We start from the raw sequence: 27,201 nt of genomic DNA, 5'->3' as shown, positions 1-27,201 counted from the left end.
TATTCTTTGAATAATTCTTCAAATATTGATCATTACTTTGTATGTCAGTATCATAAAATAATGAGCAGGAACAAGAAAAGAAAATAGTCACACAAAAGAACACCAGATATAAGGTGGAAACCCAATGTGGGTGAAAACCACCTGCTGCAATATGTCTCTATCTTCTTTTAATAAGAAACTCCTTTTACAATGATTTTGTACTGGTGCAGTCCTTTACGAGTACGCAGGCTACAACCTGCAGAGAGCTACAACCCTCTTAGCTCTTGTACTAGCCAAGATACTAGTATGTAGGTGGTGGCCTACTGAAGGCTACAACCTTCTCTTTCTTCCAGGGACCATGTTTCATAAATTTTCAGACTGGATCCATGAACATCAATCAATCATCAAGTATATCTGCATCAAACAATCTCCTTTTCCCAATTATCACTGAATCAAGTAAACACTTCTCTGACAATTGTACCCAAAACACAGTAACAGTAACCACACACCAAATTCTGAACCCAGAATACTACAGCAATAGACAGAGGCAGCTAGATCATAATTTAAAGATATACGCTACTTCAACAACCTGAAACCTGCGTGCAGATCTATAAAGGATAATTCCTTCTTTCAAATATTCAGACACTAATTAACCCAGATTGTCAGATTTATAGATCAAGCATGCGCCTCATATAACAGATCAAAATCATGCAACGATACTATTATTCAAGCATAAAGATTATGACCCATCAAAAGAACTTATCATTCTTTATGCACTAAGGTTCCTCCTTCATTCAGATCCAGATCTACACCATAACCCAATCACAAATATTTCAGATCTAGCACTTATTAGATATTCAATTCATTCGATGTTGCTTTGCCAAATGATCTCCTTCCTCTTTTATAGTCTTAGGCCTTCCACAATACCATGGTCCAAAACCATAGGATCAAAAAACTGTTGGAGTAATACCATGAACCAACCATGAAAGTGTGTGAGATCAACACTTTTGGATGCAATACCACGGGCCAAAACCATAGGATCAAAAACTGTCGAACTAATACCATGAACCAACCATGAAAGTGCGTGATATCAACACTTTTGGATGCAATACCACGAGCCAAAACCATAGGATCAAAAACTGTCGAACTAATACCATGAACCAACCATGAAAGTGCGTGAGATCAAACCTTTTCTCTACATGAAATAAACTTTTCTCTGCATAAAAGTGTGTGAAATTTTCTCTCCATGAAATAAACTTTTCTCTTCATAAAAGTGCGTGAACTTTTCTCTACATGAAATCAAATTTTCTCTGCATAAAAGTGCGTGAACGTTTCTCTACATGAAATAAAATTTTCTCTGCATAAAAGTGCGTGAAACTTTCTCTACATCAAATAAAATTTTCTCTGCATGAAAGTGCGTGAACTTTTCTCTACATGAAATAAAATTTTCTCAGCATAAAAGTGCGTGAACGTTTCTCTACATGAAATAAACGTTTCTCTGCATAAAATTGGGTGAACTTTTCTCTACATGAAAGAAACTTTTATCTTCATGAAAGTGCGTGAACTTTGCTGCACTATAATTTATCATCTTAGATGAGTGGGTTGCCATCAAGTACAACAAATGTATCATAATGCCAACATGAATGTCCTTCCAAAGTAGACTTGGGAGCGAATGGGGAGACCAACACTGTAATGGTCTTCGATTCAGCTAAGGATGGCGAATCTGTAGAAAATCATCCCCATGGGGTGACTGCAAGGGGTGACTGTGGACATTAAGGGAGCAAGCACGCTGGTAGATTTTGAAGTAATAGAGATAGTGGATGAAAACAATCCCTACCCTATGCTCCTGGGAATTGACTAGGCTACTAATATGAATGGGGTAATTAATATAAAGAAGTGAAAGATGATCTTTTAGAAGAAATTGTTGCGCGTAATAATACCCCTTGATCCTGCTGAGGGTTCACGCTATACTGAACTTGTCCATGATTATGAGAGTGATGACGAATTGGACTGTATCTATAAGATAAAAGCATGAGACCAAGATTGGGTGAATCCCAACGCAGATGGATGTATTATGTGGGATCGCAAGAGTTCCTGTACTTCAGACTCCAACGAAGAAATAAGACATTGGAAGAATTGGTTACATGAAGTAACTATGCTCAATTGCAACATGATGACCTGGATGTTGCATTGTGTGTTGTCAGAGGTAAGAAATCTATCTATTTATGATGGTCTAAATGAGGTAGATATATTTTTGGATGCATTTGAAAGGGAGGTACTAGAAAAGTAATTCTTCCAAGCCCTTGACTGGGCACTACGCGTTACGCCCGCAAGATGGTGGGGTATGCATAAGGGAAGCTTTGGTGATTGGTGTAAATGTAGGAGGATGATGAGAACATGATTTGGGAAGCCTAAGATGTGACTGATAGAAAATTATGATGGGCAGAATGATCCACACATGCGTTTGGCCAAATGGATGCAAGCTTATCAAGAAAATCCCCAACTTGAGTGGGTGCACCTGTTCTGTCCTACAGTGGATGTTATCCCAATGAATTGGTGTAGAGAAACAGAGATCCACCATGGGGCAGGTGAATGGGATATCCTGCATGAAGGATTCATGATTACATTCAATTTTGAGGATGGGTTTGATAGTAATTTTGAAGACATAATTAGGATACCGCAAGATCCTTTAAACCCGATTCAACCTAAATGGGCTACTCACCTGAGTCACACGCTCAAATGTTATAATATAATTGTTGAAGTAGAGGACAAGGATCTACAAAAGATTAAAATTCCATAAACAGAAGGTCACCATGAGGTTCAAGGACTGCAGATTGAGAACCCTAATATGACTGCGTCTATGAAGACAAAACAAGTGAACATTGGTACAGAGGCAAAACCCAAATTCGTGAATATTGGAGACTACTAGGACGATGCGATGGTGGATAAGGTTGTTGAATTGCTCCGCGAATACTAAGGCTTATTCCCAACCAATTTTATGGATCTAAAAGGAATAATCAAAGACCTAGGAGTGATGAAGATCATGTTAAAGGCTGACATAAGGCGACTTAAGCAAAGGCCTTACTGCCTTAATTTGAAATACAAGGAGAAGGTCTACTTAGAGCTAGACAAGATTCTAGCGGAAGGAATCATTAAGCCTGTGGAAGAATATAATTGGATAAGCCCAATGGTGGTGCAAGAGAAGAAGCACAAGAATGAGATAAGGATATGCATGGATCTCATAAAACTGAATGATGCTTGTGTGCATGATCCTTTCTCGACTTCATTCACGGATGATGTGTTGGACAATGTAGGTAGCCAAGAAGCATATTCCTTCACTGATGGGTTCTCTAGGTACCATCAAACCAAAAGTGCACTAGGGGATAGGAGCAAGACCACCTTCGTGACTGAGTGGGCTTGTTTTCAATACACTACAATCCCATTTGGATTGAAGAATGTCCCTGCAATATTTTCGCACGTGGTTTTTTTGACATTCAAGGAATTTATTCATAAGTTCCTCGGGGTATATTTTGATGACTAGACTGTATTTGGGTTGATTAAGTGCCACGTAGCAAGCTTGCACTTGATGCTAGATACTTGTCAAAGATACTAGATTGCGCTCAATCTCAAGAAGTGTCTGTTTTGTGTTCCTTTTGGGAACCTATTGGGGCATGTGGTTGACAGACAAGGAGTGATGGTAGACTCCATGAAGATCACAGTAATACTGAACTTTGAAGCATCGAGGAGTGTGAAACAGTTGCGCGCTACTCTGGGATATACAGGATATTACAGAAAGTTTATCAAAAGCTATGCCCACATCACCGCGCCGATGGAAAAAATGTTGAAGAAGGATATCAAGTTCTGTTAGAAATATGACTGTAAGAAAAGCTTGGATATATTGAAAGAAAATATGGTTACCCCGGAAATTCTAGTCTTCTCTGACTGGAAGAAAGACTTTCATGTACATGTCGACACGTCATGTATAGCGTTGGGGGCAGTACTAACACAGGATGGTGGAGAAGGCTTGGACCATCCTATCGCGTTCGCAAACCGCAGATTATCCAAAGCAGAGAAGAACTATTCTACCAGTGAATGTGAGGGTCTATCTATGGTGTATGCGCTCCAGAAGTATCATGATTACTTGCTAGGAGGCCATTTTAATATGTATATGGATCACTCTGTGTTGTACCTGGTCAATAAGCTTATGTGTGGGGGGTGACTCTGCAGATGGCTCTTATTGTTCCAAGAGTACAATTTTGAAGTTGTTGTGAAGCCTAGACAATTGAACGCGGGACCAGACCATTTGGTGCACATCAAGACAAGGGATGAAGCTACTAACTTTGAAGAGGGATTACCTGATGCACAAGTATTTTCAGTGCATGTCGCAGATGGTCATTTTGAGGATATAATACACTTCCTAACAATAGGAACTGCACCTGAAGGATACCCTGTCCAGCAAAAGAAGGAATTAGTGGTGCACGTGACAAATTTATCTATCATTGTTGGGCATCTATACAAGATGGGCACTGATGAGATATTACGACAGTATGTACCTAAGTTTGAATGAAGCAGCATCATTGCAGACGCTCATGGGGGCACCACGGGAGGACATTATGTAAGGAGAGCAACCGTGCAGAAGATTCTACACGCAACGTTGTGGTGGCCAACCCTTCATCAAGTTTCAAAAGTATATTTCAAGGTGTGTGATGTATGTCAAAGAATAGGTAGGCCATCACATATGGATGAAATGCCTTTGAATCCACAAATGACATTGCAACCCTTCGAAAAGTGGGCAATAGATTTTGTAGGACCCATCCAGCCACAACAGAAGACAAGAGCAAGGTACATTATCACTGCGATGGAGTAATTGACTCGTTGGGCAGAAGCGCAGCTGGTGAAGGATTGCATGAGTTTGATGGTCACAAAGTTCTATTTGAGCATGTACTAATGCGATTTGGCTATCTAAGGATCTTGATGAGTGATCATGGTACACACTTCCTGAATGAGATGATTAACACACTAACGAAGGAATTTTAGGTATATCACCAGAAGAACACACCTTATCACCCATAGGCTAATGGGACAGTGGAGGCATTTAACAAAGTGCTTGAAAATGTGTTGGCCAAGTTTTTTAATGCTCAACGAAATGATTGGGACCTATGCATACCTGCAGTATTGTGGGCTTATCTTATGACATGAAAGAAGTTGACGGGACAAACCACTTTGAGGCTTTTCTATGGTGTGGGAGTCATAATGGCTATGGAATACATCATGCCTAGTCTGTGCATAATAGTGCTCACAGGTATGATGGATTGCGAAGCCCTGGAAGAGAGGCTCGCACAACTAGATGAGCTTGAAAAAGAAATATTTTTGGTTGGATTTCACCTGCAGGTCCAAAAGCAACGTGAAAAGGCATGGCATGATCGACACATCAAGCTGCGCATATTTAAGTTAAATGATCTACCTTTTTTGTATGATAGTAAGTTTGATAAATTCCCTAGAAAATTCAAGATGCACTGGTTAGGGCCTTATGTTATTAAGCAGATTACCGACAGATGAGCGGTAGATCTGGTAAAGTTAAATGGAGAACCCTTCCAAGGATAGGTGAATGGCAGTCACTTGAAGCCATACACTGGTAGCCTGACCATCTGACTAAATGAAAGTAGTATAGTCTTAGCACTCTAGGTAGCTGAAAGGAGGTGCGAGAATATAAACTACACTACCCAATTCGGGAGCTGCGCGATTGGAAGATGGTGCGAAGCAAGGACGTGTCATTGGGTCTACGACAACGTGGAGGGATGTTATATACATATTTGGGCACATCAACCCCAAAATAATATGTCAACGATATTAGGGCTCATAAAACCCTAAAAGATTTTTTTTATACCCTAAATAAGCTTAGTCATCTAAATGCCTCATTCCCTAAAAGTTCCATCTCATAAATCATCTAAACAGTGCCTAAACTAAACCATATCTGAAAGCCCTGTGTTAGGGTGAGATGCATCTCACCTTATACACTATCTAAGTGAGATGCATCATAGTTTGGCCCTTTAGTAAAAGTGATGGGCGAGGTTGGACAAAATTCTGAGACAGTTTGTTAGTTGGTTTCTCATGGAATCTTCTAGAAACTTCTCCTATGCCACTTGCCTCTCTAAATTTCCCAAGGATGACTAAGGGAACTAGGAAACCATCTCCAATTCCCCTCTCTTGTGGAACTAATTTCAACAAATGAAATCACATTCATCATCCCCATTAATGACTCACCCTCTTCCAATCATCTGTAAAAGGATCTCCCATCCAAGAGATCAGAACGTTGAATTATTCTTAGTTGTAAGGAAGTGCTACTAGTTTTAGTATTGAGGTGAGACCATTGTGTCATTGTTGGTGTGTTCTTGTTGATTCATGAGGTGAAGAAGGCTTGAAGCTGGGAGGATGGCGCTAGATCATACTTCTTATGGGTTGTAAGTCTCCTTGATATTAATAAAGTTCTTCAATATTTTTCCCAATTGATTGTGTTAACTATAAATGCATTCATTTGTTTATCATATTTCTGATTCTATGATGTTTATGCTTTGATGGATTGTTATGCTTTGACAGGTCATTGTTTCTATAGCTGTGCAGGTACTCTCCAAGTGTGTTAAGTATGGAGAGGAGTTACGGGATTGGCCAAAGGAGAGGGAGATCAAGCGAGGATTCAAGCGAAAGTTACAGGTTGGTCTTTCATAATCTCTTTCTTATCTGTCACTCATAGGAAAGATATTGAATTGCTTCAACTGTTGTTTCTAGGTTAGCTAGCAAACCTAGAGGGTTAGTCATTCGACAAGGCACTAATTTTCCCAGAAACAAATTGGCGACTCTGCTGGGGAATGATGATTGTTGTCTCTATTTTTTGTTCTATGTTGGATTATATAAACTATAGATAGAGTCTAAAGCTAGCCATGAAGCTTTCGAACCGCTCTTGTTTTGCAATTGCGTAGTACATAAATGATGCTTCAGTCAATCTTTGGTTTAGTTTATGAGCTAAACATATGACTTGAAAACACATCTATATGCCCTTTTGGTAGCTCGGTAGCCTCTTAGGACATTCCATCATACTTTGATTATCATTTTTCATCAAAACCAAGCTTGATCCATTGAAACTACTACAAATTTGAGCCAAAACCATCTTCAGAAGCGCTCCCTGACCATCGCACTATCTTCCACTGTGACTTGATATGCATCTCACTTCCTGAGTGAGAAAATTGCAATGCATCTAACTATCTGTAAAGGCCAGGTGTGATGATTGACTGAACTCAATTTCCCATCTGGGAGTTGAGGGTTTTTTACTAGTTTTAAGACTTGTTTGGTTTCTTGCTGAATTTGGACAATACCTCATCACTGAATCCAACTCACATCACTCAGATCAGCCTCAATTTAGATTAGGATTAGTGAATGTTTTTGTGTATTTGTTTTTCATTTACAATCCATTGTCAAAAGTAGTGTTAATCTATTTGTTGTTTCAATATAAAAAGTGTCGTAAAATCTTCAATTTTTGTCAAAAAAGTGAAGTGTCGCAAAATCCTCCTTCATAGCTTATCGATTAAACTATTTTGGTGCATTTGATTTGATTTTATTTCTTTCAAAGTGTCGAAAATATATTTCTTCAAACTTGAAAGTGTTTTTTTGAGTCTTCTTTTCTCTTTTTGAAGAAAAATTGTTGAAAATTGTCATTTTGTGTGAAATAGTTTGAGTCATTGCTCCATGTTGTTTTCCTTCTTAGATCATTAACATTAAGGAGAGTTGAGAACAAATACATGCATTTGCATTTTAGTATTTTGGTTTGTGAATGATTGATAGGAATAGCTAGGAAAATTGCATTAGATGTTCTCTTTGCTCTTTGTCAAATATTTGATTGCTCTATCCTTTAGTAGCTAAGGTTTTCATCATTCAAACTAAATCAAAAGTTTGTTTATCATGATAGTTGAATTTTAGGAATTGCAAACATACATCACATAGTGAACCTTCAAAGGAAATATTTTAAGAAATATCAACTTAAAATGAACCTCAATTAACTTAACAACGCTTTGGAATTAATGCAACACATCTAGAGGTCTAGGCTAGAGATGTGTTCAGCGTCTTTAAACCTAGTGGTTGTCATTTTCATTGAAGGTTGGGTGATCAATCCTCCTTGATACGACAAGTGCTAGCACAGAATCGTCTCCCCATACCGTTGTGTATATATTGGGAGACCACAATAGGCTTAAATCCTTTATCCATAGGAAACCAAGTCTGCCACCTTATCGATTACAATGCACTAAACATAGCATTCGAGAAGATTGACTGCCATACATAAGTCCTTGGTAATTCCTCTTTAATTTATCACCAAGGTGTATATTGCAGTTTTGTGATTGGTCTAGTAATCCTTTTGTCTAGATTCTCCAGAGTAGTCACCTTGGTTCCTTTTCAACTCTCTAAAAGTAAAAGGATCATCTGAGCACTTGTCTTTTCAGGCTCATTAAAAGTCGAAAGCAACTAGAGTCATCTTTAGCTTTTTCTCGACACTTTAAAAATGAAAAAGCAAAGTTGTGTCCAAATGTCGTTAAAATAAATTGACTATGAATAGCATCCCTATTCCTTAGTTGATCTTAGGTTGAAGCATATGGTGACAAATCCGGAGTCCACCAATCAAGTAATTCCTTTTGATGGGAATCCTAGTCCTTTTCCTCATTTTGGAAATATTGGTGCTCCTTATATGGCTACATTGTCCCTTCCGGGATTTACCATTGGGTTGCTAGTATGGTTGTTTTCAACCTCTTTGGTTCAAAATGTCGTGATTTCTCGGCAATTTATTACACATTCAAACTGGACAAAATAAACCTTTGGTTGATCCTAAAGTTGACCCTTTGTCTTCTTCCTAGGTTATTTCTTCCTCCTCTTCTTCCTCTTCGCTTGGTGAAAGTATTGGTACTAGTAACCAGGTGGCTAAGAAGAAGAAGAAGAAGAAGAAGAAGAAGCAAATTCAGCAGAGGAGCAACTAAGCAATCATTGCTTTGAATGCAAAATCTAATGAGAAACCATCCATTAAGCCTCACAAAGTTTGATATCCATGCAAACTTTGTGCAAGAGACCATATTCTTCGAAATTTTCCTGAGATTCTTCAGATCTTAGAAGAATGGTCTTCCTTTTCACATCATCCCATGTCGTCAACCTCTAGAGATCATCTTGGCGACATACCATCAACTAGTGATAGTAAAGTTCATGAACAGAAGGGAAAAGTTAAGTTTCCATATAGGTTATGTGAAGGGAATCACCCCATTCACCTTTGTCCCTATCTAGATGAAGCCAAGAAAGTGTTGGATAACCATCCTGCTTCATCGCAGTGACTTTCATCTAGTTATAGGAAACTCTACCTAAATCCTTCATTAGTTGATGAACCGACTGACAAAAATCAACCGTCGGTCGAGCCCACTCTCTCTTAAAGTGAATCCTATGAGTCTATACCCGACCAAAATCAACAGGTCGAGGTAATAGTTGACCCGAATCCACCTTCGGTAAATTGTACCCTTTCTAAAGAGAGTGAACACCATACCACTCAGGTTCTTTTGGTTTCTTCAGATTCAAAGGAGCTTGGGGGAAATCCACCTATTCCATCAAGACAGGGGGAAAATCCTCCAGTTCTCGTAACTAAAGGGGTTAATTGTCCCATTTCTACAGTACCCCCTCCAAGTAGTCTAGTCACTTCCTTTGATTAGAATAGACTGGTAGGATTCTGCCTTCCTTCCTATGTGCCTTTCCAGATCATAGTACAGGTTTGTAAAATGATTGTATCTGGCACTATTATAGATGAAGGTGCATCAGTGAGTATCCTTTCCTCAAATGCTTGGAAAGCGCTTGGTTCACCACCGCTTGTGCTTGTTACATAGAATCTGTTGGGATTTAATAGAGGAGCCAGTCGACCGTTAGGAATCCTTCCTTAGTTACCTATTACATTGGGAGGGAAAACAGTTTATCTAAATGTGATGGTAGTCCCAGGACCTTTAGATTACAATCTACTTCTTGGGCGCAACTATGTTTATGACATGGGAGCTATTGTTTCAACACTCTTTTGAGTGATTTGTTTCCCCCGTGAAGGCAAAATTGTCACCGTTGACGAGCTTTTATTTCCCGGTCCAAATATAGCTCTTAGTCAACCATCGTCCCTAAATGGTCCATTTATACTAATGGTATCATGCCCGCCACGGTTTAATTATGTGGCAACCTATTCCATACCTACATCAGGTGAGGATCAATTCAGTGAAGTTGTACATCATGTACTGGGGAAAATGGAAACAGATCTCTCCTTAATGACCTCTTATGATTTGTGATTGAATTCAAGGATAGTTCGTTGTCTTATGTCAACCTCGTTAAAAAATGAAACAAGGAATTTTAGGAGAGTTCGTTGTCTTCTTTCAACCTCGTTAAAAAATGAAACAAGGAATCCAAGGATAGTTCTTTGTCTTGCGTCAACCTCATTAAAAAATGAAACAAGGGTTCGAGGATACTTCTTTTACTGGGTCAACCTCATTAAAAAGTGAAACAGGTCTATGGGGATAGTTCCTTATCTTGTGTCAACCTCGTTAAAAAATGAAACAAAAGGGTAAGAGCATAGTTCCTTGTCTTGTCTCAAGCTCGTTAAAAAATGAAACAAGGACCCCTGGAGCAATGTTCCAAGTCACGTCTTTGATTAGATCTCGTAAAATCCCAGTCGAGTCTTTCACTTGATCTCGTAAAATAACTTTCATTCCATCCACTTGATAGCCTTGATTAGTCTACTTAGGTGAATGAAATGAAGCTTAGGGGGCATGCACCTAATGGTAAACTTAAGTTCCATGTAGGTTATGTGAGGGGAATCACCCCTTTCACCTTTGTCCCTATCTGGATGAAGCCAAGAAAGTGTTGGATAACCATCTTACTTCACCGCAGTGACTTCCATCTGGTTACAGGGGACTCTCCCTTTCATTATGCTAGGGGCATGTAAGCCAATCTCCAGCATATTTTTTCATTTCAAGCTTGTGTAAAAATGAAACTGAATCTCAAGCATAGTTTTTCATTTCAAGCTTGCATAAACATGAAACTGAATCCAAGCATAGTTCCCTATGGTTCAAAATTTTGTAGAAATGAACCCATTTTCATTTTTGACCCTCATGATTGCCATTTAATCAGCCTCTTTCATCAAATGAGACTTGGTTGTTTTCATCCCATCACCACCATCCCATTGGCTGATCATATGCTTTCATTTGGTTGTTTACCCTTTTTTGAGGAACAGTTGCAATGAGTGGTCTTATTGGCCAGCCTCTTCACATCAATCAACATGTTTTGAGAAGTTTCAACATCACTAGAACCACTTGCTACCCTATACACCACTCGTTCCTCAAAATAGAGTCCTCTTTAATCTCTTTTCAGACTCTCTAAACATGAAAAGATTGTCGAGCGCTTGTCCATTCGAGCTCGTTAAAGTATTGGAAACAACATCTCTCTTGTATTATTTTATCCTTTTTTGGACCTAAGGGATTATTTTACGAAAAATAACTTATGGAGTTTTCTTTTTTGTCTCCTCTCAAACTCTCAAAACATGAAAAGGACCAAGTTATCTTTGTCGTTAAACTCATTAAAATGATAGCGACAAACTTGTCCATCTAGACAAGACCGAGTTTCACTATCGCTAGACTCGTTAAAACATAAAATAGTGATCGGTTTGCCTGAAGGGTGAATTATAGAACAAGCATATGCTATCCTCCTCAAGCTTGACAAAAATAAATAGGTACTAGTCAGAAATGACTGGGGAAAAAAGGGAAAAATCTTGAAGAATTTATGGTAGCAAGTCGCTCTTGAACATGACACTTTCACTTCATCTCCATGGTGGAGTTGGGTTGGGTTAGTTCGTTCACCGGCAATCATGCCATTGGTCTTTAATACCATCCATCTTTTGGGGTTAATGCTACCAATTCATCTCAATGTCACTGATATGTTCAAGATAATTCATCCAGTTGAGAAGCCATCTAGTTAAGAAGTCATCTAGTTAAAGTCTTATCCACTGCAATACCTCCAGCCTTCATTCTTCATGACCACCATTCCTAGACCTTGTGTCATCAGTTCATTTTCAACTCCAAAAATCATTTGCTTCATTTCGTGTCATTGGTGTGGGATACATAAAGACTCTCCTACGATGAGTCACTTCTTGTTGACATCAACTCATTATCCAAGAAGTTGACTTAGAAACACCCTTCCAGTACTTTGAAGCTTGTTTACATCAATGGCAAGTTTCTCTCTTCTGGCGACAGGTTGACATCAATGGCCTTTGACTGAAAGATTTTGTGTGGTGTTCGACATTGGATCATGTATTCACACCACGTGAAATGTACTGTAGTACCTTGAGGACCATTATCATTATCAGTGATCCCTCTCGCGTCTGTTAACAGCTAACATCATTAGCTGGTAATCAGGCAATGTCTTTCCATATTCGACCTCAAAACATCTCTTCACAAGGTTTGACTTGTACATTGAGCAAAAATTGAACAAGTTTGAAGATCACAGATCCATTTTCATCCATCTGGGCTGTGATATATTTAGGGATACAAAAACATCAAATGTACAAAGGCTCTACATAGATGGTCATCCTAATCATGGATTATGACTCTATATCTGTAGAATCACAGGTCTATATTTGCAGATGACTATCTAATATATGTACATGAAATAAAAATTTATAAAGTTTAGCATGGGAATGCCTCCCTTAGCTAGTTCATGAAAAATCATATTATCATGATGTATTGTATTGTAATTTATGCAGGTCACCTTCGAGTTCAAAACTTCTGATTCTCAGGATAAAACATTTCACCTGACATGAACATTTACAAACCCATGCTTTAGGGCGAAATGGTTATAGATATATTTGGGCACATCAACCCCAAAATCATATGTTGATGATATTAGGGCTCATCAACCCCTAAAAGAGTTGTTTTATACCCTAAAGAAGATTAGTCATATGAATTCCTCATTCCCCAAAAGTTCCATCTCAGAAATCATCCAGAAAGTACCTAAACTGAAACATATCTGAAAGCCCTATGTTAGGGTGAGATGCATCTCACTTGCTACACTGTCTAAGTGAGATGCATCACAGTTTGGTCGTTTATTAAGTGCGATGGGCGAGGTTGGACAAAATTCCGAGACAGTTTGTTAGTTGGTTGCTCATGGAATCTTCTAGAAACTTCTCCTGTGCCACTTACCTCTCTAAATTCACCCAAAGATGACCAAGGGAACTAGGAAACCATCTCTAATTCCCCTCTCTTATGGAACTAATTTCAACAAATGTAATGGAATTCATCATCCCCATTGATTACTCACCCTCTTGCAATCAACTATAAAAGGATCCCCCATCCAAGAGATCAGAAGGCTGAATTATTCTAAGTTGTAAGGAAGTGCTGCTAGTTTTAGTATTGAGGTAAGAGCATTGTGTCATTGTTGGTGTGTTCTTGTTGATTCATGAGGTGAAGAAGGCTTGAAGTTGGGAGGATGGCGCTGGATCAGACTTCTTATGGGTTGTAAGTCTCCTTGATATTAATAAAGTTTTTCAAGATTTTTCCCAATTGATTGTGTTAACTGTAAATGCATTCATTTGTTTATCATATTCATGACTCTATGATGTTTATGCTATGATGGATCATTATTCTTTGGCAGGTCCTTGTTTCTATAGTTGTGCAGGTACTCTCCAAGCATGTTAAGTATGGGGAGGAGTTACGGGATCGGCCAAAGGAGAGGGAGATCAACCGAGGATTCAAGCAAAAATTACAGGTTGATCATTCATAATCTCTTTCTTATCTGTCACTCATAGGAAAGATATTGAATTGCTTTGACTGTTGTTTCTATGTTAGCTAGCAAACCTAGAGGGTTAGTCATTCGACAAGCCACTAATTTTCCTAGAAAGAAAGGAGCTGCACTACCCAGGGAGAAATTGCATAGGTCAGCTGGAAAGTGATTGTTAAAGTCATTGTTCATGGAAAGATGGCGAAAGTAAGGCCAAAGGGAGCGGGCGACCGGCATTTAAGATGAAATTTATGGCTTATATCCTTGAAAATATAGCGCCAACCCGAAATTAATGAACCGATTTCGAGGGGAACGGTCAAGTTTGAATTCAAATTTCCCTATAAATTATAAGTGGGTGTCTAGCAAGAAAAAATTGGCATTTCAAGTATTCGATTGTTGAGCTCTTAGATGCCTATGGACCTAGAGTTTTTTAAAGCTCTCAAACAGACTCCTGCATTTGCGAAGTTTCCTGAGACATAGCGAGTATTGATAGAGAGTGTTATGTCATCATGCATAGAAGTTATCAACACATAGCAAGTGGTAGAAGACCTGGCACAAGAGATGGAGAAACAAGCAGAAGAAGTTTCTGTAGAAGTAGCCGAAGTACTAGCTGAGGTACCTAAATCCTCGAGAACGCCGCGACCAAAGCCAACCCCAACCAAGCAGACCATGAAAGATATGAAGGGCAAGCAGCCTACCATCCCAGTGTGCGTGTCACTGAGACAAAACCCAACAAAGCCCACTACCCACGAGAAAGGAAAGGCTATAAACCTAGAGGCAGAAGAGGAGGATATCAAAGAGATCCCCTTGGAGGATGAGGATGTGGGAGTGGAAATAGAGTAGGTTGAAGCCCAAGGTGCATACCCTCTTACACGGTTGCTGGAACATGTCCCTTCACGCAAGCCTAAATCCAAGGTCCCGAAGGACATTGATGAAAGTAAGACTTCCATACAAACCTGATTACGACCACATGAGATAACTTTTTATGGTTCGCATTTAGCACGGGTGCTGATTTTGAAGCTCAAAGACTGGGACTTAGCAGATCATGAGAAGTTCCCGCACCTGGCGATCAAAACGTTGATGCACCGCATCATAGGCACAAAGATGGGGATGACTGCACTAGAGTCACGGAAGTGGCTCAATGGAGTAGAGAAGGCAGGGTTACTCAACCTGCTCTGGGTGCCGCACTATAACCACACCCTCATGAAAGTTTTAGTCATCAAACATCTGTTGTGATTGGTGCATGATGGGTGTCTGTGGCTAGAGGAGCTGATACCCATCACAGATATGTTTATTCACCGCATAGCACGCCTACTGTATATAGTTTAAAATCTAGCTATGATCTTTGGTGGTAAGGGTAGCAAGTTGGTATTCGCAGAATCAATGAAAGAGAAGTTAAAATTGGTGAAGAAGTCGTGCAGGTATGCAATATCCAACATCTGCGATCCCGCTGTGAAGGTGGAAATGCAGATCCTTGCAAGGAAGGTGATGAAGAAGCATTGCACTAACGAGGTACTGACAACTGTCGTCGCACTCGCACAACAGTGCAAAGAAGGAGTCTAGTTTAACTGGTTGGAATACCTTCGTGGCGAGTTCCTAGCGAACTTCCCTAAAGCGCAAGAGCAAAGCAAGACGTTCCACTACGTGTGGCTCTTACTATAGATTTTTCTCCTAGCATGGGAGCTACTGAAAGGGAGCCAATTCCCCTCATTCGTGCTAGACCTTCTTGAAGCAGCAAAGTATGTTTCGTTGTTGGTGACCAAGGATGTGGAGTGTGTTCAGGACAGCAAGATCTTCTGGATCTTAATGGAAATGAACATCATGATGGCTATCAATTGCAAGGCATGATTTTCACCCATGATATATGCTAACCTATAGAGCTATGTCAAATTCAAAGCTTATCTCCATCAGATATCAATCAGTGCACAGAAGGACACTATGATGAAGTGGTACGACTTGCTGTACCTAGCCACAAATGATGCCATCGATTCACTATTGGATAAATGGTTGGCGGATTGGCACACCACCATGGACTTGGCAGTGGGTGGAAGCAAGTCTGTTGCATAAAAGAAGAAGGAAAAGGCCAAGCTGTAGATGGCGCAGCTGGTCAAAAAATGGAAGAAGGAGGCCACTGAGAAGGCTAAGGTAGAACAATGAGGGAAGGAGGTAGGAAAACAGGGTGGCACAGATCGGGGCTTTAGCAAATGCGTGCGGTCGCCTTCACCTAAAACTAAAGAACAAGACATAGAGTAGCATGACGGGTACCCTCAGGAGATATATGACTGCATTAAGCACCCGAGAGCGCTAGAAAATGGAGGGTCTAGAAAGAAATCAAAAGTGACCAAGACCTAGCAGGATCCTATCACACTAACGGAGGGAGATTTATATGACATCGATGATATAATTAGAGATGTCATCGTAGAGGCCCTACAGCAATTTGGAAAGAAGCGGCAAATCATTCTAGGGGCCATCTAGATGAGACTGCAAGAGTTGCAGACCCACATGTCGCAAGTTGGTATGGTGTCTACCAACTTCGCTATCAGAGCATTAGAGGCTGCCAATATGCTATGCACGAAGGCTTCCAGTGTGCTAGTGCTACCAGATGGAGCACTGACAACAAAAAATGAGGCTGACAGGCTCACTATCAGTGCCTTGAAGGGAGTGGGATTGAACCTGGCAGTACTCCCACGTGAAGCACTCCACTCCTTCTAGGATGGAGTAATTATAGAGGTAAGGGCCCACGAGCACTGCGCCCTCCAGGTGATGAGTGAACAAAAAATCAACAATGAGTAGATGACCTTACAAAGGAATGTTTCCATCGCCGTTGAGGCCGAGGTGACCAGCCAGAGAAAGAAGATCATACAAGTTATGGAGGAGACCTGCAAAATGGTCCCAAAATTAGCCATTCTAGAGGAGGAGCTAGTCAAGGTCCGCATGCGTAAATTGGCCATAGGGGTGGATGACCCTTGAATGGAGATGGTGCAGGTTCAATTAGAGCTGAACTAGAAAATTACAGAGCTCCAGTTGAGGACTCAGCCTTCAACACCACCAGTGGTAAAGCAATAGCGAGTGGCCACTATCATAGAGGCAATTGTGGTAGTGGAGAGTGTAGTAGCAAATTTCCCTTAGTTGTTTGAACAATCATTTGAGGTCCTGATTGGCTTGCAAAAGGACCCAAACATCCAGAGGCTCGAGATGGAAGCACACGAACTCTAACAGGGCCATGACGAAGTTAAGGGCACAGCTCGAACCATCACACTGACATAGAGGTTAGCCAAGCTGTAGGAAGCGAAGCAGCTAAAGGAACAAGTGGATGCAGCGCTGCACAAGGAAGTCATGCTAAAGGTGCAACTAAAGCCCTAGCTGGAGGAAGCTTATGTAGTCAACGACAACATTGAAGAAAAGCTTGTGACTTTGCAATCGAAGTAACAACAATTTCAAGCTAACAGCATAGGGGCAGTAACTGAGAAGAGAGTCAAAGATGTGAAGCAGGTAGTAGCTCAGTACACAGCTGTTATCGGGAAATATATTGTCTATGCAGAGCTGCTAGTCCCACTAAGATGGGTATCTATCTTAGAAATAAACAGATTAAAGTTAATTTCGTTTTCCTTTATGAGAAGTAGATAGGAGAGGATCAAAGAATACCAACCTTGATTTTTCGCTCAGTTCCTTGCTTGTTCCTTCTCCTCACCGATTGGTCTTTGCTGCTTCTCCCTTGACCAGTCCGCTTCAAAGAGTACTTGTGAAGTCAAAGCAGCATAATACCTTCAAAGTGCAGAGATCTACAATCATAAGCAATATAGGACCAGATATATATTGACCACACAAATGCATATACTATCAGACATACAAGAATGTGGAGGAAAACTTGAATAGCTTTATTGATGTGAAGATTAGAAGAGAGGATTACAACCCATTGATCTGACCCAACATCATCCTCTCAGCATGAAAGTCCTTCTTCAGCTCATGAAAAGCTTAGATCAACCAACACTATGATATTCCACTAGGAAACCAAGAGCACTTCCTTAAAAGATACAAAATTCCAGCCTCTGGATATCTGGGATGAGGGATCCATATATAGATGATTGCAGGGAGGTGACTCAGCTTCTGGGATTTTTATTAGTGTCTTCTCTCTGATAGTTCTTGATTCCACTTAGAGATTGATGATCTCTTACTCATCCCTGGGCGAATTCACAGAGGCAAGTGTCACAAGAGACGTTTCTGGAAGATTCCATGATCATCCACCTCGAAAATTGTCTCTGCCATTTGTCCATTCTCGCCCATCACATCCTACAGAAGGGCTTTCCACTATGCATCACACCTTTTACACTGGGTAGGTGAGATGCATCACACACTTAGCACTGAGCAACCTGTATGGTCCAATTTTGACCAGTTATGAGCAGTTTTCTATGGAGAACTTCTGGGAGATGATGTAATCAATTGACCTTGTTCCTTTAGGGCATGAAACAACACTTTTATGGACTCGGAATCCGTTGGTTTATGGACAGATATGATTGGGGTTGCAGTGCCCAAAAATGTCTATAACAGTTGCGCCCTAAAGCATGAGGTTGTTAATCTTTTGATGTTGAGTGAATTGCTTTATCATGAGGATCTGAGATTTTTTGAACTGGAAGGCAACCTGTAATAAGATACAATACAATACATTATCTTCATAAAATTTTCATGATCTAGCTGAGGCGGGCATTCCCATTCTTAGATTTATAAATTCATTTTCATGTACGTAGGATAGACAACCGTCTGTGTCGCAGACTGATGATTCTGATAGAGCCATCATCCTTTGATTTGGATGATCATCTGTACAACAATGATGTACATTTGATGTCTTTATTTTCCTGAATATATCACAGCCTAGATGGATGAAACTAGATCCATGGTCTTCAAATTCATCCAATCTTCGCCCAAAGTACAAGTCAATCCATGTGAAAAAATGTTCTGGAGTCGAACATGGAAAGACATCGTCTGATTACCAGCCAATGATGTAAGCTGTTAATAGGCATGAGAGGAATCACCGATAATGATGATGACCCTCAAGGTACGACAATACAATTCACGTGGTGTGAAAATAGGACTTAGTGTCGAACACCATGCAAAATCTCTCGGTTGAAGGCCATTGATGTAAACCTGTCGCCGAAAGTGAGAAACTTTCCATTGAGGCATGCAAGCTTCAAAGTACTGAAAGGGGTGTTCCTAGGTTGACTTCTTGGATAATGAGATGATGTCAACAAGAAGTGACCCGTCGTAGGAGGGCCTTAATGAATCCCACATCTACGACACAGAATTGAGCAAATGAATTTTGGAGGTGAAAATGATCTGATGATACAGGGTTCAGGGTGGCGGTAACGAAAGAATGAAGCGTAAAGGTATTGTAGTGGATGAGACACAAGATGGGTTGGTGAATTCTCTGATCGACTTCTCTTGAACATATCAGCAACACTGAAATGGATTGGTAGCGTTAACCCCAAAGATGGATGGTACGGTGGACCAATGGTAATATGACCAGTGAACGGAATTGTTATAGACATTTTTGTGCCTTACAGCATTGAGCATGAAATGTCTATAATATAAGGGATCCAAAGTCCCTAAACATGTTTTTCCTACCCCTAGAGGAACAAGGCTAACAAACCACAACAATTCACAGATGTTCTCCACCAAAAACTGCTCAAAACAAGTCAAATCATGATCATTTCAGTGGCTACACTAGCTGTTTGCGCTGAATGTCAAAGCCAACACTGGCTACCTGCATTGAATGTCAAATGGAACACTGGCTACCTGCGCTGAATGGGAGTGGACATGTGGCAGGCTCATTTCTCAAGGTGTCAAAACTCAGGAAGCTTCCAAAATGACACTTGCCTCAGGGAATTAGACTGGTATGAGTAAGAGGTTCCAAATCTCCAAGTGGAAGCAAGAACCTCCAAGTGGACTCAAGAACTGACAGAGGGAGAGGAAACTAGTCAGATCTCAAGTTGACTCATCCTCTCTCCAAACATCTATATATGGATCTCTCCTCCATGAGATCCAGAGGCTGGAATTTTGTTATTGCAAAGAATTGTTGTTGGTTTGAGACTGGAACTATTGGGTGTTTAATGCTTTGAAGGGGGTGAAGATAGGAATTCCATTTGCTGGGAAGGAGATGCTGGATTGGAGCCCTCTGGGTTGTATCTCTTCCTGAACCTTGTTATTCATCAATAAAGCTATCTTGGTTTCTCCTATATGCTGATGTATTCTTGATGTATGATTGCATTAGTGTATTTGGTTTATTTCTAATCCTAAACTAGTTATGAATGTGAATATCTGTCTTTGTGTAGTGTTCTTCTCTTGTCTCAAGTAGTTGTTCTCTTGTCGCAAGTAGTTGTTCTCTTGTGATCTCGCAGGAACCTGTTGAAGCTGGGTGAGTGAGAAGGCAAGTAGCTGTGAACTCCCAAAGAGAAGAGAGACTGGATTGAGGGACAAAAGGAAGACACTGGTAAGTCTATTGATCTCTCTTCTTTCACATTTCATAAAGGAAGAAACCAGAATAGTTGTCTCTGTTTGTTGCTAAGGCACTGTCACACCTTAGGTGGATAGGATCGCCCTGCATAGGCATTTTTCCCCACAACAAATTGGCGACTCCTCTGGGGAGATTTGTTAGTCATTTTATTTATGTTTCCATCATTGTTTTTTTCATAGACTTGACAGCAACAATCGAACTGCATCTGCTTTTCCCGGATGCAAAGTAGACAGTTGCTGCCTTGATCCAATCACTGGACTTGTCTATGATCTGAACAATGTACTCACAAATGATTTGATGATCCTTTGTGATAGATCTTAGTACCCCTTCAAAGCATACCTTTGATTGTACCTTGCTTGTTGCTTTTATTTGGCCTAAAACAGTGAATTAAATAGCAATTTGTGACCCAGAACCTATGGGAAATGAGAGTTTCTCCTTCAGCGCAGACCCAGTGAAGGGATTCTGCATTTCAACGCAGTTCCCGTGAAGGCTACCTGCGCTGAAGGTCAAAACCCCTGTGTTGAGGTTGCGCTGAACCAGTTTGCCCTTGTGCAGCTGGGGTTCTCTGCTCTATTTTGCCTTGTTTTGATCTCTTATTTTTGCAGCCTGTAACCAGCATAGGTACCAGTCTGATAACTCCTTTTCTCTACTTACATTCCACCCCCTTTTGTACAAAAAGAATGTGAGTGTTTTTATGTGTTTGTGGCATCATTTACAGTTTTCCTTTGCATGAGTGAAATAGTCATCCTGTAGCCATTGATTCAGATCTGTTGATTGTGATCTTAGAAGAGAGTTCATTGGCTGTTTGCATATTGATTATACATTTGCTTTTGCTTATTGGTTTGAATTTGTCTCTTTTAAGTGTCGAAACAAGTCTTCATTTCAAAAATCGTTAAGTGTTGTAATCTCTTCTACCCTCTCTGATTTCGAAAAAGTAAACTTGTTTGTATTGATCATTTAAAAGAAAATTCAAAGTTGTACAAAAAGCTTTCTTTGTAGGCATCAATACTAAGAAAGCGGAAAACAAACACCTGCATTGTGCATTTGCATTTGATAGTTTTCATGTTGGATTTAGGAAAAGTGCATTAGAGTGTGCTGATTGCTCTTTGAGAAAAGATGGTGTCTTTCTTTTCCCTTAGTAGCTAGGATTTTCAAAGTTGAAAAAGATATAAAGCTTGCTTATCATCTTTAGACTGCATTTAGGAATTGTATCATACATCTCGTGGTGAACCTTGAAAGGCAAACTTCTAAAAAGATCAACCTAAAATAAATTGAATGAACTTAACAACGCTTTGCAACATAACGCACAACATAGAGGTCTAGGCTAGAGACGTGTTCCGGCGTCGTTAAGCCTGGTGACTGTCGATCTCGTGGATGGTGGGTGATTCCTCCTGAGGGACGATAGCGCCAGTACGGATTGTGCTCCCACGTACCGTCGCGTATATATTGGGAGACCCCTATAGGCATAAAACCTTTATCCTTAGGAAGCCGTGTCAGCCGCCCTACTGATCGCAATGCACTGAACACAGCATTCAGGAAGATCGACCGCCCGTACCCTAAAAAGTATTTTGCGGTTTTGCGAAAAGTTTGGCACACCCTCTGCCTAGAACTCCAGAGTAGTTCCTTTTGGCCTTTTTCAGACTCTATAACGGAAAAAGTCTATCCAAGCATTTTTCACTTCGGGCTCGTTAAAACATCGAAGGAGACTAGAGTCATCTTTAGCTTTTTCTCGACTCTTTAAAATTGAAAAAGCAAGTTGTGTCTAAGCGTCGTTAAAAATTTATTTTAAACGGAACAATCACCCTTTATTCCTGCATTGATCTTTAGGTTGGAAAAATGGAGCACACCAACCAAGGAATTACCCTTGGTGGAAATCCTAGTCCCTTCTCCTCTTGGGGTGATGTTGGTGCACCCCATATGGCCACATTGTCGCTTCCAGGACTGAAAATTGGCCTGCCAGTCTGGCTCTTTCCAACCAATGTCATTCAGAACACCACCATTCCTGAACAGTCGAGTCAACAATTAGACCAGACTAGAGTTTCCAACCAGCCTTCTACTTCATCTAACTCTTCCTCTCCTCCTTCTTCTTCGCTTGACGGAACTGGTAAAACAAAAAACCAAGTTCCTAAGGAGAAGAAGGAAAAGAAGAAGAGAGAGAAGAAGAAGAAGGAGCCAAAGGCGACTGGGGGAAAACAAGTGTCGTCTGACAAAAATCCACACACAGCATTGACCAAGCCTAAATCGCCATGTGTCATATGCAAGGGAGACCATTTCCACAGAGATTGTCCCCACATCCCTCAGATACTAAGGGACTGGTCTCCCCGTTTGCACAATTCGGTAGCATCAACCTCTGATAGCCATGTTGACTGCTCACCGTCAACTAGTGAAAGTGAAGCCACAGGACAGAGAGGGAAAGCTAGATTTCCCTGCAAACTGTGTGAAGGCGACCACGCCATCCATCGTTGTCCCTTCTTAGAAGAGGCTAAAAGAGTTCTGGAATATCGCCCGATTTTACGAGCGCAACTTCCTCCTGGATATCAAAAACTCCTGCCAAGTCCTTCACTAGTTGAAAACCCGGCTGGCCCACCCGGGTGGTCAACCGAAGCACATATCATTGAAGATGAACCATCTGGATCCATGCCTGATGAAAGTCAAAATGTTGAGACGACAGTTGACCCGGTTTTGCCTTCAGAGGCTCTATCTTCGAATGATACCATCACAGAGGAGAATAAAGACGACACCGTCCAAATTCTCTTCATCAACACAGACTCCGACGAACAAGGGGGCAATTTTCCCATTCCTTTATCGCAGGAAGGAACTTCATCAGAGTCATACCCGGCCGTCTATTTGGTCCCACCACCAAGCAACCTGGTTGTGTCCTTTGACTGGAACCAACAAGGCAGACCCCTGTTGCCAGCAAGCATACCATTCAGAATTATCGTTCAAATATACAGAATGGTAATGGCTGGCACTATCGTTGATGAGGGGGCATCTGTGACTATCCTTTCCTCTATTGCTTGGAAAGCACTTGGTTCACCGACGCTTTTGCCTAAAATGAGAAATCTATCAGGCTTTGATAAAGGAACCAGTCGAACGTTAGAGATCCTCCCCAATGTGCCTATAACATTGAAAGGGAAGACCTTTCAAATGAACGTGATGGTCGTTCAAGGACCCTTGGATTATAACCTACTCCTTGGACGAGACTATATATATTGCATGGGAGCTATTGTCTCCTCACTCTTTAGAGTAATGTGTTTTCCGCATGAAGGAAGAATGGTCAAGCTCATGGACCAACTTTCATTTCCCGGATCACGCATCGCAAATAGTCATGTACCATCCCTAAATGGTCTATTCACGCAAGAAGTGTCTCAACCCACGGTCCGTATTCCTGATGAGCGCGAGTAATCCGGGAGGATATGACTGGAACCCAGGGGGCATGCATCCTGGTCTGCTTCGGCAGGGAAACTTTGGGTATAGAGTAGGTTTTCGCGGGAGAATATGACTAGTTCGTACCCCGTCCGTGGTTGGAAGAGGGGTTGTTCTAGAATAAGATTCTTTTGTCAAATTTATGTGAGAGGGTGGGTCTCGTCACTCACCTTTGTTTATTTCGGTAGACATTGCCGAGGAAGTGTTTTGTTTGAAAGGTTAACGAGACAATCTTTGGGTAACATGAAAGAGGTAAGCCTCTCTCTTTAAAACAATTTTATTGGAGGAAGAGAAGTAGAGGCAACCTTGAAATCGTACTTTATACCTGGGGGCATGCAAACCTTTTGGAATGCAAGCAAAGAGAGGTTATTTATCTGTTTTTTTTGGGTTAGTCATTTCCTAACTTGCATAAAGAAAGGATGCGGGGCATAGCTTTGTGAGATGAAGCTCCGTAAAAAAAATAGAATCTCAATGAGACACTCTTATCATATGACTGTGTAATCGAGCAATTTTAGCACAAAGTTCATGCTCATTAAAAAATAAACGCAAGATCCGAGCAGTTTTAGCGCATAGTTCATGCTCGTTAAAAAATAAACATAAGATCGAGCAAATGTTCCCACCCGCATTTAAGCTCGTTAAAAAATGAACTATCCCGGTAAATAACCACTGTGAATGTAATATCATCAGCCATTAAAGCCTTGGTCGTGTTTGCACCGTCACCTCCACTTTTCATTTGGCCGATCGTTCACCTCCATATGATTGTTTACCCATTTTGAGGAACAGCTGCGAAGAGTGATTACACCTAGCCATCCTTGTGACACTGTCGTGATTGGAAAATTCCAACCTGTACCTGGAATCAGCTGCTAACCCTGTTTATCACTCGTTCCTCAAAAGACGAGTTTTATTTAAGCTCTTTTCAACTGACTCGTAAAATATGAAAATATTACCGAGTCCTTGGCCTTCCAGCTCGTTAAAGGGATAGGAAGAGCTATCCCTCCTCTAGATTTTAATCTTTTTGGACCTGAAGGATTATTGCACAAAAAGATCGAGCGCTTGTTTTATTCGGATCATTAGAACTATCGAAAACTCATCCCTTCTGTATTGTTTTATACTTTTTCAGACTTAAGGGATTAGATGACGAAAAAATACTTTTGGAGTTAACTTTATGTACCTTTTCAGACTCTCTAAAAATGAAAAGGACCGAGTTATCCTTGTCGTTAGACTCGTTAAAATCATTAAATAGCGACAAACTTGTCTTTAGACGAGAACGAGTTTCACTATCGCTAGGCTCGTTAAAACATAGCGATGGGCTTGCCCGAAGGGCAGGTTATAGGACAAGCATATGTTATCCTCCTCAAGCTTGACAAAAATAAAGAGGTACTGGTCAGCAATGACTGGGGAAAAATTGGGAGAAACTAAAGAAAACTTTGATGGTAGCAAGTCGCTCTTGAACATGACACTTTTCCTCCATACCACAATCAGGTTGGGTTGTTTCATTCACCGGTCACATCCATGGTCTTGCCATACCATCCATATTTGGGGTAATGCTACTAATCCATCGAATCAGTGTCGCCATATGTTCAAGAGAAGTCGTTCAGAAAATTCAACCGTGTCCCATCCACTACCATACATTATCCTTCATCCTTTCATGACCGCCACCCTGAATCATATGTCACAGATCGTTTTCACCTCCATTAAAATCATTAGCTCCGTTCCGCATCACTCATGTGGGATTCATTAAGGCCCTCCTTTGACGTATCACTTCTTTTCGACATCAGCTCATTATCCAAGAAGTTTATCTAGGAACAACCCTTTCAGTACTTTGAAGCTTGCATGCCTCAATGACAAGTTTCTCACTTCCGGCGATAGGTATACATCAATGACCTTCGACCGAAAGATTTTGCGTGGTGTTCAACGCCAAGTCCTTTATTCACACCACGTGAATTGTACTGCAGTACCTTGAGGGTCATTATCATTATCGGTGATTCCTCTCGCACTTGTTAACAGTTTACATCATTGACCGGTAATCGAGCGATGTCTTTCCATGTTCGATTTCAGAACATTTCTCACATGGATCGACTTGTACTTAGAGTGAAGATCGAACGAGTTTGAAGACCCCGGATCTAGTTTCATCCATCCGGGTTGCGATATATATTCAGGAAAAATAAAGACATTGACATGTACATCATTGCAGTAGATAATCATCCTACTCAAAGGATGATAATTTCATCAAAATTATTAGTCTACCATCAGACGATTGTCTGTTCTATGTACAGAAAAATGACTTTATAAAGCTGAGCATGGGAATGCCCGCCTCAGCTAGATCATGAAAACAGTATGAAAAATAATGTATTGTATTGTATCTTATTACAGGTCTCCTCTCAGCATTGGATGAACTTCGGATCCCCCTGATAAAGCATTTCGCCCGATAAACAGCCTCATACTTTAGGGGGCAACTATTATAGACATTTTTGTGCCTTACAGCATTGAGCATGAAATGTCTATAATCTAAGGGATCCAAAGTCCCTAAACATGTTGTTCCTACCCCTAGAGGAACAAGGCTAACAAACCACAACAATTCACAGAAGTTCTCCACCAAAAACTGCTCAAAACAAGTCAAATCAGGATCATTTCAGTGGCTACTCTAGCTGTTTGCGCTGAAAGTCAAAGCCAACACTGGCTACCTGCGTTGAATGTGAAATGGAACACTGGCTACCTACGCTGAACGAGAGTGGACATGTGGCAGGCTCATTTCTCAAGGTCTCAAAACCCAGAAAGCTTCCAAAATGACACTTGCCTCAGGGAATTCGACTCGTGATGAGTAAGAGGTTCCAAATCTCCAATTGGAAGCAAGAACCTCCAAGTGGAATCAAGAACTGACAAAGGGAGAGGACACTAGTCATATCTCAAGCTGACTCATCCTCTCTCCAAACATCTATATATGGATCTCTCCTCCATGAGATCCAGAGGCTGGAATTTTGTTATTGCAAAGAATTGTTGTTGGTTTGAGACATGAAATATTGAGTGTTTAATGCTTTGAAGGGGGTGAAGATAGGAATTCCATTTGTTGGGAAGGAGATGCTGGATTGGAGCCCTCTGGGTTGTATCTCTTCCTGAACCTTGTTATTCATCAATAAAGCTATCTTGGTTTCTCCTATATGCTGATGTATTCTTGATGTATGATTGCATTAGTGTATTTGGTTTATTTCTAATCCTAAACTAGTTATGAATTTTAATATCTGTCATTGTGTAGTGTTCCTCTCTTGTCTCAAGTAGCTGTTCTCTTGTCGCAAGTAGCTGTTCTCTTGTGATCTCGCAGGAACCTATTGAAGCTAGGCGAGTGAGAAGGCAAGTAGCTGTGAACTCCCAAAGAGAAGAGAGACCGGATAGAGGGACAAACGGAAGACACCGGTAAGTCTATTGATCTCTCTTCTTTCACATTTCATAAAGGAAGAAACCAGAATAGC

This window comes from Pinus tabuliformis, chromosome 7, assembly GCF_031772625.1.
Source record: "Pinus tabuliformis cultivar Carrire ecotype Pingquan chromosome 7, CPIR1, whole genome shotgun sequence".
NCBI lineage: Eukaryota > Viridiplantae > Streptophyta > Pinopsida > Pinales > Pinaceae > Pinus > Pinus tabuliformis.
The sequence above is the reverse complement of the archived record's forward strand: the minus strand, read 5'-3'. Positions refer to the sequence as shown.